The following is a 16,066-nucleotide window of genomic DNA, read 5'->3' on the forward strand; positions in this document are numbered from 1 at the left end:
GAGATTCGCATCATGGATGTGCAGCCGACAAATCTGCGGCAACTGTGTGATGCCATCATGTCAATATGGACCAAAATCTCTGAGGAATGCTTCCAGCACCTTGTTGAATCTATGCCACGAAGAATTGAGGCAGTTCTGAAGGCAAAAGGGGGTCCAACCCATTACTAGCATGGTGTACCTAATAAAGTGGCCGGTGAGTGTATATTATATATATATAACAAGAAAGAAAAAAGTGATGGCACTGCCTGGCTCTCCACTAGATGGCACTATCTCAGGCTGGGTCCGGTATGTGGTGGTGCTCAATCCGAAATAAACATGCTGTATGAACAATGAATAAAGGATAAAAGGAGGCACTCACCAGCAGTGTATTTAGACCATCCGGCTTTTATTGCTGTGCGCAGGGGGAGCGGGGGAGACAAGGTGTCTCCACCTTGTCTCCCCCGCTCCCCCTGCGCACAGCAATAAAAGCCGGATGGTCTGAATACACTGCTGGTGAGTGCCTCCTTTTATCCTTTATTCATTGTTCATTATATATATATATTCTCAGGGGTGATTCTAGCCTCTCTGCTGCCCGAGGCGAACTATAGAATGACGCCCCCCCCCCCCCGTCAATCCGCCCACATTATAATCCACTACTGCCCCCCCCCCCCACTGCTGTCCCCAATAAACATAATGTTTGGTCCCTTGCTGCACAGAGGATGTCAGGAGAGGAGGAGGCTGACTTTATAGGAGAGGTCCCAGCAGCACAGAGGATGTCACGAGAGGAGGGGGCTAATCCTATAGGAGAGGTCCCAGCAGCACAGAGGATGTCAGGAGATGAGGGTGCTAATCCTATAGGAGAGGTCCCAGCAGCACAGAGGATGTCAGGAGAGGAGGGTGCTAATCCTATAGGAGAAGTCCCAGCAGCACAGAGGATGTCAGGAGAGGAGGGTGCTGATCTTTTAGGAGATGGTCCCCCTCTTCCCCCCTTATAGATGGTCCCCCTCTTCCCCCCCTTATAGATGGTCCCCTCTCCCTTATAGATGGTCCCCCTCTCCCCCCCTTATAGATGGTCCCCCTCTCCCCCCTCCCTTATAGATGGTCCCCCTCTCCCCCCTCCCTTATAGATGGTCCCCCTCTTTCCCCTCCCTTATAGATGGTCCCCCTCTTCCTTCCTTATAGATGGTCCCCCTCTTCCCCCCCCTTATAGTTGGTCCCCCTCTTCCCTCTCTCCCCCCCTTATAGATGGTCCCCCTCTCCCCCCCCTTATAGATGGTCCCCCTCTTCCCCCCCCCTTATAGATGGTCCCCCTCTTCCCTCTCTCCCCCTCCCTTATAGATGGTCCCCTCTCCCTTATAGATGGTCCCCCTCCCCCCCTTATACATGGTCCCCCTCTCCCCCCTCCCTTATAGATGCCCCCTTATAGATGGTCCCCCTCTTTCCCCCTCCCTTATAGATGGTCCCCCTCTCCCCCTTATACATGGTCCCCCTCTTCCCCCCCCTTATAGACGGTCCCCCTCCCGCCCCTCCCTTATAGATGGTCCCCCCCTTATAGATGGTCCCCCTCTTTCCCCCCTCCCTTATAGATGGCCCCCCCCTTATAGATGGTCCCCCTCTTTCCCCCCTCCCTTATAGATGGCCCCCCCCTATAGATGGTCCCCCTCTTCCCTCTCCCCCTCCCTTATAGATGGTCCCCCCCCCTTATAGATCGTCCCCCTCTTTCCCCCCTCCCTTATAGATCGTCCCCCTCTTTCCCCCCTCCCTTATAGATGGCCCCCTTCCCCCCCCTACCTTATAGATGGTCCCCCTCTCCCCCCCCCCCCCCCCTGCACAGCAGATAAAACAAAAACAAAAAACAGCACACAACTCACCTGCCCTCCGTTCCCCCGTCGAGCCTCTCTGGTCTGGTCCCGGCTGATGTGCGGCTGCCCGGGGTGTCCCGTCCTGTCCCCGGCAGCGCGCGCATCACAGAGCTCCCCGTGCGCCTGTGCCTGTGACTTCCGGCGCACGGGGAGCTCTCTGATGCGCGCGCTGCCGGGGACAGGACTGGACACCCCGGGCAGCCGCACATCAGCCGGGGGACTAAGGCTGCATTCCCACGTTCCGTGATCCTGACGGATCACGGACGTGGAATGCATGTACTGGAGCCCCCCCGCCCCCGGGAAGTATCTGTAATGAGATGCTGTGAGCGGGGGAGACTGTATTCATAAGCGCCGCGCTGTACTAAATCAGCCGCGCGCTTATGAATACAGTCTCCCCCGCTCACAGCATCTCATTACAGATACTGCCCGGGGGCGGGGGGGCTCCAGTACATGGTACAGTCAGGGCCGTTTTAATACATTGGTGGGCCCAGTGCACAGCCCTCAAGAGTGGGCCCCCCCCCCTTACCTTTCTGCACATTGTATAATGTACTGAATTTGCCCCCACACTGTATCAAGAGCCCCAATACATACAGTAGTTACCTTATAACACTATTTCCACCATTCAGTGATTACATATTACATAAAAACTGCACTAAACAAAACAGAAAGATATCACCATTGATACCATTACATAATACCGCCACACCATGACCCCTATCAGTACAAGCCTATAACAGAGTGAAGTTACATCCAGTGACTCACCGGAGGCGTCTTCTCCGATCAGAGTCTGTCACCTTTTCTTTTTCTCTCCATCCAGCGTGGGCCACCTTGAAGTCTTCTCCTGGCTGTGAATCTTCTCTCCAGAATCTGCCAGACAAATATTTTAGGCTCCAACACATACAGTAGTTAGGTCCCTTGTACCCCTATACAGTAGTTACACCCCTCTGTACTCCTACATAGTTACACCCCTCTGTGCCTCCATAGTTTTAAGGTGTCCCTGTAGTATATAGACCCTCATGTGCTCCTCCAGTTATATACAGCCCTCCTGTGCGCTCCCCCATTAGTATATAGCCCCCCTGTGCACTCTCCCCAGTAGTATATAGCCCCCTGTGCTCACCCACAATAGTATATAGCCCCCCTGTGCTCTCCCCCAATAGTATATAGCCCCCCTATGCTCTCCCACAATAGTATATAGCCCCCCTGTGCTCTCCCACAATAGTATATAGCCCCCCTGTGCTCTCCCCCAATAGTATATAGCCCCCTGTGCTCTCCCCCAATAGTATATAGCCCCCCTGTGCTCTCCCACAATAGTATATAGCCCCCCTGTGCTCTCCCCCAATAGTATATAGCCCCCCTGTGCTCCCCCTCAATAGTATATAGCCCCCCTGTGCTCTCCATAATATATAGCCCCCTGTGCTCTCCCCCATAGTATATAGACCCCTGTGCTCCCCAATAGTATATAGCTCCCCTGTGCTCCCCAATAGTATATAGCCCCTGTGCTCCCCAATAGTATATAGCTAACCTGTGCTCCCCAATAGTATATAACCCCCTGTGCTCCCCCATAGTATATAGCCCCCTGTGCTCCCCCATAGTATATAGCCCCCTGTGCTCCCCAGTAGTATATAGCCCCCTGTGCTCCCCATAGTATATAGCTCCCCTGTGCTCCCCCATAGTATATAGCTCCCCTGTGCTCCCCCATAGTATATAGCCCCCTGTGCTCCCCCAAAGTATATAGCTCCCCTGTGCTCCCCCATAGTATATAGCTCCCCTGTGCTCCCCAATAGTATATAGCCCCCTGTGCTTCCCAATAGTATATAGCTCCCCTGTGCTCCCCAATAGTATATAGCTCCCCTGTGCTCCCCCATAGTGTATAGCCCCCTGTGCTCCCCCATAGTATATAGCTCCCCTGTGCTCCCCCATAGTATATAGCCCCCTGTGCTCCCCCATAGTATATAGCCCCCTGTGCTCCCCCATAGTATATAGCCCCCTGTGCTCCCCAATAGTATATAGCCCCCGTTCTCCCCCATAGTGTATAGCCCCCTGTGCTCCCCCATAGTATATAGCTCCCCTGTGCTCCCCCATAGTATATAGCCCCCTGTGCTCCCCCATAGTATATAGCCCCCTGTGCTCCCCCATAGTATATAGCCCCCTGTGCTCCCCCAAAGTATATAGCTCCCCTGTGCTCCCCCATAGTATATAACTCCCCTGTGCTCCCCAATAGTATATAGCCCCCTGTGCTTCCCAATAGTATATAGCCCCCTGTGCTTCCCAATAGTATATAGCTCCCCTGTGCTCCCCAATAGTATATAGCTCCCCTGTGCTCCCCCATAGTGTATAGCCCCCTGTGCTCCCCCATAGTATATAGCTCCCCTGTGCTCCCCCATAGTATATAGCCCCCTGTGCTCCCCCATAGTATATAGACCCCTGTGCTCCCCAATAGTATATAGCCCCCGTTCTCCCCCATAGTATATAGCCCCCTGTGCTCCCCAATAGTATATAGCCCCCGTTCTCCCCCATAGTATATAGCCCCCCTGTGCTCCCCAATAGTATATAGCCCCCGTTCTCCCCCATAGTATATAGCCCCCCTGTGCTCCCCAATAGTATATAGCCCCCGTTCTCCCCCATAGTATATAGCCCCCCTGTGCTCCCCAATAGTATATAGCCCCCGTTCTCCCCCATAGTATATAGCCCCCTGTTCTCCCCCATAGTATATAGCCCCCTGTGCTCCCCAATAGTATATAGCTCCCCCTCCCATATAACATTGAAAAAAACAAACACTTTTACTCACCTGGGTCCACGCGTTCCTCTTCTCTTCCCTCCTGTGGCCGCACTTCCTGAGGTCACAAGAGGCTGCACTCCCCTCACCCTCGCGCCGACGCTCCAGTGACGTCGGGCGCTAGAGGGAGAGTGCGGCCTCTTGTGACCGCAGGAAGTGCGGCCACAAGAGTGAGTGACTGACAGGGAGGGAGCCAATGGCTCTCTCTCTGTCAGTGTCGCTGCTGCTGCAGCGCTGAAGCGCCGCAGCAGCAGCGGACGGGGGCAGCGGCGGACGGGGGGGCCCTGCAGGGGGCGCCATGGAGGGGTAAGTAGATTACCCATCCATGGCGCTCCCCCCTGACAGGCTGGTGGTCGGAGCCCTGTGCGACCGCACTGGTCGCACATAGCAACGGCCGGCCTGCTCGGGGGGGCCCCTTTAACCAGTGGGCCCGGTGCACGTGCACCATGTGCCCTCTGGTTAAAGCGGCCCTGGGTACAGTCAGTGGCGGATTATAATGTGGGCGGCCGCCCGAACCGCTCATATTATAATCTGCCACTGAATGCCGCCCCCATGAAGATAGCTGGTGGCGCCGCCTGAGGCAGACGATTCAGGTCGCCTCATCATTGCGGCGCCCCTGTATATTCTTTACTAGTTGTGCTGATACACCTGGGTGCAGGGTTTGATGATTTGTCTATGACTCCACCATAAATGCATTTTTCCTAAAGGCTTTTCATGTCTGACGCACAGGAAAGAAAAGTCACATGATCCCAGTTCTCGGTGCAGTATCATAAAACATATTAACTGCTTCATATAACACATTGCTAAAGAAAAATGACAACTGCCAATGTAACTCAGGAAGGTTCTCTGACATGATGTAGTGATTCCATTTTCTCATCTGATGCATATGAATTGTAAGAAGATTGCTGGTTTACTAGCCTGTTTTCCATCTGGGCTTCATGTAATAAGTTAATTACATAGCACCAGAAACAGATAATCAGATGGGGACTGCCGCATGGGTCTAAATTAACACAGTGAATAAGGCAAACAAGTACAATTTACAGTTCATTCTATAATTGTAGTGCACTGAGAGTATGCCACATGATGTGCAATGAATTGTTCACTATTGGCTGAAAACAAATACAGGAAATCAGGGATGAATGAAGCTACTCTGCTGCCTGACAATATATATATATATATATATATATATATATATATATATAATGCACAGATTATCAGATGGACTAATATTTGAAACTGTGTGCTGGAGTGCTATGTGCGCCTCCTTAGCCAATCACTGACCAAGATGGGACAGTGCCACACCACAGGAGGACAACTGGGGGTGCTATTCACCTTGCTGTAAAATTGACATATTGAATGATCAGTCATTGCAAACTACATACCTCCATTTGATTTCTAACATATTTTTAAATGACTTTGTTCACCAAAAATGTCTCCTTAACTCAGAAAAAGCTTAAAGCTCTGGGCCACTTCCCTGCAAACTGCTGTCCACTCCGTAGTTCTTTTGAAGTAGAGAGACTAAGGTAGAACACAGAAAATGGGGGCGGGGCTTAGCTAGTGCTATACAGAGGAGAAAGCCTGGACTATGTTAATGCGATCTGAGTAGTCTGCCTCTTTCAAAGAGTCCATACTAGGCCTGAAAGGTAAATCAAGGCTTTCCTGTTATCTCTGACCACCTGTAAGCTTCTATGTATCTGTGAGTTCTGTAAATACATGTGTTCTTTGTATTCCGAGCTTAGCCTTTACTTTAATAAGCAGGAGCACCCTACTGCATACACCAATAGACCAGATTTGCTTTTGTAATCTCTGCATTCTTGTGACTCTTTGCTGTTGTCTTTTCTGCCACATAGCACATTGCAAAGCCAGGTTATCAATTATCCCCCCCCCTACACAAAGAGAATGAAAAATAGCTGTACATCATAGAGAGGACTCTCTGGGGGTCTATAGTAGCACTAAGAGCCCAAAAACCACCTTGTCACCACTCTGAAAGGCTAAAGGGGCACGCCCATCTATATTAGTTATGTCCTATCTACATGATAAGGCATTGCTAAGAGATCATGGGGGGACCGACCACTGAAGCCTTCACTTGAAAACGCCCCCGAAATAAATAGAGCTAGGAGCCATTCATTTTTTAAGGAACTGCCAAAGAGAGCCAAAAGCTTCATTCAGCTCTCTTCAGCGACTCCATAGTGAATGAATGGAGTGGCTGCATGCATGTGCAGAGATATGAAAAAAGTAGCATTGTTTGTAACTGAATTCTTTATTTGAAAAGTGGGTGATTCGAGGTTGTCTTATGGGAGATTTTGTTATACTTTTAAAAACTTTTTTTTATTACTTCTTTTGATCTGCTAGGCCACTTTGCTGTGCAATGACCATAATCAGAACTAGCACTAATGCCAGATGGTGATCATGGTCCTAAACAACTAGGTTCATTCTTTGGACGGACGGTGGAGTCTGCCCGTGCATAGAATAGAGTCTATGGCACAGGCGGAAATGCGCATGTCCACCAGAGTCTGCTAGCAGGTGCGAGCTGCAAAATCTGTGATGGGTTTTCCGTCGGAATTCCGTAGTGTACACATACCCCAAAGAAATACAGTGGTGCATTGGATTACAAGCACAATTTGTTCCAGGACTGTGCTTGTAATCTAAATCTACTCTTAAACCAAAGCAAATTTTCCCATAAGAAATCACTGAAATGCAGACAATTGGTTCCACACCCCCAAAATAATGTTTTTTAATACTCTAAATAACATGTTAAACAAATGAAACAAAGATTTAGAAAACGCTGGATATGTGATATTATGAGTTACTGTACAGTATGGCAATCAGCATGTGGAGCATATTGTATAGCAACTGCATACACCTGACAAAACATTAGCTGTTTGTAGATACAGGATGGAACTGCAGATCCCCATAATGGCTGAGTGTGAGTGCAGGCACAGTATAGCAGAAGTGTGTATAGCTGAGTGTGAGTGCAGGCACATTATAGCAGGAATGGAAAGGATGAGAAACACAAGGACTGACAGAGACTGCAGGGAGCATGAAGGAATGAGCAGGGCAGATGTGGGCACAGTATAGCAGCATTCTCTGTGCAGGGAGAGAGGGGTTACAGCTATGGAGAAATTACCTCCACAGTCCTGTCCCCTGATGCAAGTCCCAGCCTGAAGTGGATCTGCTATGATTTGGAAGGTAAGGGAGACTTCCTGGGTCATAGTACAGTGCTGTAGACAACCCTGTTCAGGCCGTGCCCCTCCCCCGCTCTGCCTCCCACTGAGTACAGAAAGCTCTTAAACCAAAGCAATGCTCTTAAACCAAGTCACAATTTTAAAAAACTTAATCCAAGTTACTCTTTAACCAAGGTACCACTGTATTAGGGAAAATATTGTTTTCTTTCCTCTACAGCAATTGGATCCTCCTTTTCAATTTAAAACACTTATTGGAGAATAGATCCATTAGGTGTGAAGTGAAACGAGTCTTATACATGACAGATCCAATCAGAGGAGTACAAGACAACCTTTAAAGTTGGAGAGAAAGCCCTGTGGGCATTAGTGGTATAATGTTGTACATAGCTGGCTTCCAAAGTCATGTAAAAGTGCCCTCTACACATTGATTAATCTGCCCTATTGTGCCTTACAGGTTTGCCTTCTTGTTTACACCATATACAAAGGCTGGTAAATGTTTCTGTATGGCATTTACACCCTTCCTAAACAATAACAAATAGCATAGTAAATGCGGGATCTTGTGAACTTATGTCTAGACAGTTTTATTCTAGTTTATGAAGCAGAAAACAAGACAGATACTAAGATTAAGTGCTTACATGTGTTTTTCTAAAGCCTTCGGAAACTGGTTATAAATGGCAGCTTCAAGTATGAGAGCTCAGAAATATATGCGGGGACAGATCCATAAATCATAATGAAAACAGGCACAGTATTGCTCTGACATGAATTACCTTTCATGTCCATCCAGTGTGAGTGCTGATATTACTAGGGCTTAAAAATGACTTTACAAAGTAGATTTTTTTTCTGGCTCTTCAATGCAGTGTGATTGGTGTATAATTCATCTATCTTTACTCAACCATTGCCCATTAGTATGAGCAACCAATATCTCCTTGCCTATATATAAAATAAATGGTAAAACTGGAAATGTTATAACATTGGAAATGAAAATGATAAAATTGGAAACATACGATTCTAATTGTGCCTCTTACAGACACATTGGCCCCACCGTCTAATTAAAGGTGGCACTTGAAGTGATTTACACCAAAATGTTTAAAATGTGCATATCCAGGGGTATAGCTCTTGGGCCTTGGTACAAACATACCCAATCCCTATTATGCAGGAACATCCGACCCATTAACTCCATAGACTCTAATAAAACAAAACGAGTGAATCTGATTGGCAGCCAGGGTGAGATGTGCGCTGCTAGCTGTATTTTGGGATATCAGCTGGTATTAGGAGTGACCCCATGTGATTAGTAACGTTTGCCATTTTTTACATGTATCAAAAGTTGCTGCAAAATACACTAATGCTTTAACCTAAATTGTTGATGCAGCATGAAAAAGCTGGGATTAGTTGTTTCAGACCCAAAGCATATGTTTTAGGCTTCAGCCTTCATGGGATCCTCCAGCAAGACAATGTGACATGATATATGGCTAGAATTGTCTTAAATTGGTTGGATTACCTTATATGTTGTGTTCGTTCTATGGATCCTTCTATAGCAGCTGTGGAATGCACTACAGTCCGAATGGCTCCAGAGACCTGTGACAACCTACCAGACAGTCTAGCTGATTTTCCTGCTGCACACAGCGGTTAGCTAGTGGTCATAATAATGTGACTCAACTGTGTACTTCTCCCATTGTACCCATCACAAAATAATAATGCCTCCTTTGTGTCCCTACAAGGTTGTGCTGCCCCCTTTGTGCCCCACATTATAATACTCCCATTCTTTCACCCTTCTTTTTGCTCCCAGAGTAGTAAAGCCCTTAGTGTGGTGTGACACAGGGTTGGGGTGGGGGTTGGGCGATCTATTGCAACTCCCTCTGCTGTGACCCCAATAGCTACACCACTACCTAAAAGTGAGTATATGATATGTACTGCAGATTTGTACAAAAAATTGCACCATTAATAATAGAAATCTATTATAAACTATTTCTCTTTTGGAGATTACCCCTACTTCTAGCCTCTTCCCGACCCCACAAATTTAGATTTTTAATCATTAATGGGGACTTATTTTTTGGGACAAGTTGTACTTACTGTCACTCTTTTATTATTATATAATATACAGTATCTCACTCCCTCTCTGTTCTCAAAGACCTCTCTTACCCTTGCCCCCTTGCCCTCTGGAAAAAAAAATTTGAATAAAAAACAAAATTGGTGTGCCCTCCAAATACCATTTATGTCTAAACCCTTGGCTATAAAAGTGAATACAACCCTAAGTAAAAATAGAAAAATTGTGTCCAGAGAGGCAATATCTTGCGGGGCCACCATTATTTTCCAGCATTGCCTTAATTGTCTTGGGCATGGAGTTTACTAGAGCTTTATAGGTTGCTAATGGCATCTTCTTCCACTCCTCCATCACAGAGCTGGTGGATGTTAGAGACCTTGGGGGAGATTTATCAAACTGGTGTAAAGTAGAACTGGCTCAGTTGCCCCTAGCAACCAATCAGATTCCACCTTTTATTTTTCAAAGAATCTGTGAGGAATGAAAGGTGGAAGTTGATTGGTTGCTAGGGGCAACTGAGCCAATTCTACTTTACACCAGTTTGATAAATCTCCCCCCTTGTGCTCCCCCACCTTCCGTTACAAAAAAAGACGTGTAAACGTTGTGTCTAATACTTATTTTTTCACCAAGCAGTGTGAGGGCTTATGTAGTTTTTTTTCAATACCACACACCACCCAAAGGTATGACTTTTTGACCACTTTTTTTTTTTTTTATTAATGAAGGTGTTTTTCTTGATATTATGCCTCATACATTTTTTCAGATCCCTCAACTTGACATGTTTGCTGTAGTTTGTGCATACTTGATGATCCTTTTCTCTTGTATTTAAGTCAATATACTGTATTTCCTTGGGGTCACAAATGACTTTCATTGTGTTTCCTCTATGTAAATTACATTTCCTCAGCTGAGTTCCTGAGAATTACTGTTTAAACAGGTTGTTCAACAGCAAATAAATAAGAAATATCATTATTACACTATGAAGTAAAAACAATTGTCATACTGTCATTGAAACTAATCAAAAGTGAAAAACCAGAAAGGCAAAAATGTATAGGTCAATGTAAATGAAATGCCAGGGAAAAGAAAAGCTGACATAGTAAGCAAATGAGAAACAAGGAAAGATTAACATTCTGTAACCATACCGAACCATTAAAGGGGTATACCGGAGAGTTAACATTTTTTTTATGCAAACACTTTGCTTTAATCATTGCTGCCGCACAGCCCTGCAGTTTCTGACATGAATGTTGTTAGGGCCCTGTGGTCATGCAACCACCTGCTCTGGATTTTTAGGGGCAGCTTGTCTCTACTTGCTACTGCATTCTACCAATCTAGAGCCACCTGCACCTTTTTAAATTAGCACTGCCGCTTGCTTTGCCTTACCTGAACATTGTTGTATTCCTGCACACATAGCAAATGTGTCTATCTGCTGTTTCTGCTAAATTTCCATGTATGCTTACCATGCCTGTTCTTTGGATTACAGTTCCTGCTTGTCTCCTATCTGTACCGTTTGCCTCTCTTGTTGTTGACTCAGATTGCCTGACCTACCTCTGCAGCCGCTTGACCTGATCCTTTGCCGGTCTATGATTCTTGCCTCATCCCTGGTACTGCACTGACTCTTCCGTTGATGACCTGGTTTGCTGACCACGAATACTTGGTCTGCTCCCTGGTGCCTTGCACAAACTCTGTCTGGTCCTTGGGGCCAGCTGCTGCTCAAACCGAGAGACCTTGCTGCAGAAATCCAGCCTTAACGTCCTGGAGTGGGTTAAAAGGTCAAGACCTAGACTCCCTGGTGTGGCACAAAGTCAAACCAGTCCACATTTGCTGTCTGTTACTGTCACTCAGACCACAACCAATCAAAACTTTAGATGCGTCAAGTTTTTCTTTCCATGGCCGGTACTCTTTGAATTCTCAGGTTTCTCTGTGACATCACTATTATGGCTCTATACAATAAACAGCTGTACTATAGCCAGGTACACGAGTCTTTGAGTATACTTTTTAATGTAATAATAGTTTACATGCCCCTAGTCTAAATGACAGCATACATGAGCTGTGTATCTACAATCACTACCATAGTAGTCCAGTTGTTTGGACAGATCTGTCTGTAGAACATAGGCTTTCCAAACTAGTTGCCTAGATCATGGCTTTTGGATTATTTTAAAAAAAGTGAATTGTTGACTAGTACAATAAACATTGAATGGGGTATCCCGCATAACGTTTAATATGTTGCTGCCCATGGTTACACTAACATTTCATTCCATACTTTCATATTTTCATCAATATAAATAAACGTACATTGAAATACTTTCTATCTGTGCATATCCTCCAGCTTATATTATTATTAGAAACAGTAGGTGGCAGTGTTAGTAATACAAATTTCCAGCCCTATGGAAAATACTACAAATGCTAACAGTTGCAGTTAGACTTTCTCTAGAAGAGACGAACTGGAGAGAATGGAACGGCTGCACATCCCATCTATGGCTGATACTAATGCCGCTGGGCCTATATTAAAAATCAACACCAGAGTGTCTGTATATGAATTGATCAAGCCATATTGCCCCGTGTACCACCGCGCAGGTCCTCTGGTCCACACGGGTCCCTACGCTAACTCCACACCGTGTCGGTCAGCGACCGCCAACCCCGCAAAGCGTGCATGTGCAGAGAAGGGAGGCCATGGAACGGCCCTGCAACCCCAATGTCACAGGACCATGACCAAAATTAGCAGGATATGCCTGTGCTCACATGTCTGGACCTTATGTCTTCCCCATTCTGTGAGAGCAGCAATGGTGAGTGTAATACCATATCCATACTTGTGTCGTTTGGGGGCAGCCTTCCCCGCCGGTGGTGCTGGCTGGGTTTTGGTGGGGCTTTTTGGGTCTGGTCCTGTGACATTGGGGTTGCAGGGCCGTTCCATGGCCTCCCTTCCCTGCATGTGCACGCTTTGCGGGGTTGGCGGTTGCTGACCGACACGGTGTGGAGTTAGCGTAGGAACCCGTGTGGACCAGAGGACCTGCACGGTGGTACACGGGGCAATATGGCTTGATCAATTCATATACAGACACTCTGGTGTTGATTTTTAATATAGGCCTAGCGGCATTAGTATCAGCCATAGATGGGATGTGCAGCCGTTCCTTTCTCTCCAGTTTCCGTGTCTTACAGTTCTCCCTCTCTGAACAGCTAGCACTTCTTTATAAGACCCACATGACCAAAATTAGCAGGATATGCCTGTGCTCACATGTCTGGACCTTATGTCTTCCCCATTCTGTGAGAGCAGCAATGGTGAGTGTAATACCATATCCATACTTGTGTCGTTTGGGGGCAGCCTTCCCCGCCGGTGGTGCTGGCTGGGTTTTGGTGGGGCTTTTTGGGTCTGGTCCTGTGACATTGGGGTTGCAGGGCCGTTCCATGGCCTCCCTTCCCTGCATGTGCACGCTTTGCGGGGTTGGCGGTCGCTGACCGACACGGTGTGGAGTTAGCGTAGGGACCCGTGTGGACCAGAGGACCTGCACGGTGGTACACGGGGCAATATGGCTTGATCAATTCATATACAGACACTCTGGTGTTGATTTTTAATATAGGCCTAGCGGCATTAGTATCAGCCATAGATGGGATGTGCAGCCGTTCCTTTCTCTCCAGTTTCCGTTTCTCTAGAAGAGAATAGGGGTCTTCGTGGAGTGCCTACAGGTCCATAATACAGACCCCATAGTGACTCTGTGTGCCATTGTGTGGGCTTTGAGCACATGGCAATGCTGTGTACAATAACAAAAACCTCCAACTACTGTAGACTATTCAATATGACTATAGATTACATCTGCCAGCAGCAGCAGTAGAAGAATAAAGTGAAAGTCCATACTTTTTTTTAAATGAATTATAAAAAAAAAAAAAACACTAAGATGGGCAAATGGGCTCTTCAGATTTACTAGATTTTATGAATATATAAAATTAAAGGACTTTTTGTGGTAAGCTGTCTCCTAATAAATGTTATTTAATATAATGTAGTACAAACACTTACATTTCTAAGCTTAAGAAAAACCTGTTTTTTTTTAGTTGTTTACAAGTTCTCTTTAGATGGCTATAAAAATGCAATTTTTCACAGCAATTTCCTGGGGTAACACAATGAGGCTATGTTCACACTCTGTTGAAATGACAACTTGGGTGGTGGCTCCACAATGGATCACTGTGTCTGGCAGCCTCTACACAACTGGCAGTGATCTCTATTATTGCCTGCTCTGCTCCAGGTGATAGCGACAGCTCACAGTGCAGAGGCTGCCGGGCATAGCCACCCAGGGGAACAGAACCCAGCGCTCTATAACGCCGTTTGGCAGCAGGGGATCTGTAACTGCAAGGGGCCGTGTTGCTCCTTACTGCTGCCAGTCAATGAAAGTGTATATGTACATTAAAAAACTATACATTTCTTAAAGGAGACCTGTCACACACCAGCTGCCGTGGTTAAGGCCGCCCAACCCCCCGCTGGAGCCCCTTATACTTAACCCTTCCTCAAAGTCCTGGTCCCAGACCCCGTCCCGCCACAGAGAAATCTCCGTCGGAAGCCGTGCATGCGCTCAACAGAGATGAGTCCGACGCCCATAGAGAATGACTGATCCAGTCATTCTCTATGGGCGTCGGACTCATCTCTGATGAGCGCGCCCACAGCTTTCGATGGGGATTTCTTGGCGGCGGGACTTCGCATACTCAAGTCTACCCATAATTATAAGCTACTATATGCCCTGCAGGAAATGTTTTATTTTCAGCCTGACACAGTGCTCTCTGCTGACATCTCTGGCCTAGACAGGAACTCTGCAGAGAAGGAGAGGCTTTCTATGGGAGAAAGTTTCTGTCTTGACCAGAGATGTCAGCAGAGAGCACTGTGACAGACTGAAAATAAAACAACATTTCCTGCAGGACATATAGTAGCTAATAAGTACGGGAAGACTTGAGATTTTTTAATAGAAGTAAATTACAAATCTGTATAACTTTCTGATATTAGTTGATTTGAAAGAAAAATATTTTCACTAGATAATCCTTCTAAGGGGATCTCAGTCTAATTTCTAAATATGCAGCAAAAAAAAAGAAAGGAAGGAGGAAGTGGTGGAGAAGCGAGCTGAAGTGCGGCACAAATGCCAAGCCAGTACTCCTCTTTGACTCTTGATTACAGTGGGTTTGGCAAGATTGTAGAAAATCTTTTGGCACAAATGCATTGAATACAGATACCATGCACACAAAGGACCAGACACCTACACTACACTGTCAGCACCTCAGGTCTGGTCCGGGTTTTGGCAGATTCCCTTTAAAAACAAAACATTCATACTCATAGAAGAACTCTGCAGACCTGTCATACCCAGACATGGAAGCTGATCAGCATCTGACTGGAGGCCTAATAGGATGGCAATGCTTAGGGTTTTATGGGACTATATAAAATGGCATTTTATAGTACTTTCTACCAAAAAATAAACAAACATTCCTGTAGGCCATCTACAAATAACGGATGAGAAGAGGTCAATCCTGAACCCTTGTCACCTGCAGCCTGCCAGACAGGACGTTTAATATCAGGTTCCATACAAATAAAACTTCAGAATTCATATAGGTAAATACTGATTCAAGTTTAGAATACACATGCCAATGGTTTCACACCCTGTTAATCGAAATAGCACTTGTGGTTAAATAGACATTTGTAGCACCCAGTAGGCCTGCTCAACCACGAGGCCCCTGGTACGCTGAGCTCCATAGCGGTGGCGTGGTCTGCCTTCATGGTAGCTACGCCACTGCACTAGAGTAGCTCTTCTAATTTATCAGTTGTTGTGTATGTTCCTTGGTTCGGGCCTACAAATATTAATGCAAAATACTGACCAAAATAATAATTAGTGGCCTCAAAAGTATTTTGTACGCTTGTCTACTTGCACTCAGCGTCATCTATAGAATAGTCTAGCTTGAAACTTGTTAGGCTCTATTATATACCTTTCTATACAACGGACTCTCTTTTCACATCTATGAGTATAATGTATTTTAGTGCTATTGAAATTCAATTACGAGTAAAGAGTTAAAACAACAAGCTAATAAGGGTTATAAGCCAAATAGCAGCAGCACCTGTTAAGCTAATTAAAATTGTTAACTCTATCATTTCCAGAATGCACAGCTTAGGGGGAAAAATGACTAAATCTGCATCCAACAAGAGGTATACTTCTGATTTTGACACATTGCGGGCTGTAGGAATCTAATTTGTAACTATCCATCTTTTTAG

Source organism: Dendropsophus ebraccatus, chromosome 5 (assembly GCF_027789765.1).
Source record: "Dendropsophus ebraccatus isolate aDenEbr1 chromosome 5, aDenEbr1.pat, whole genome shotgun sequence".
Lineage (NCBI taxonomy): Eukaryota > Metazoa > Chordata > Amphibia > Anura > Hylidae > Dendropsophus > Dendropsophus ebraccatus.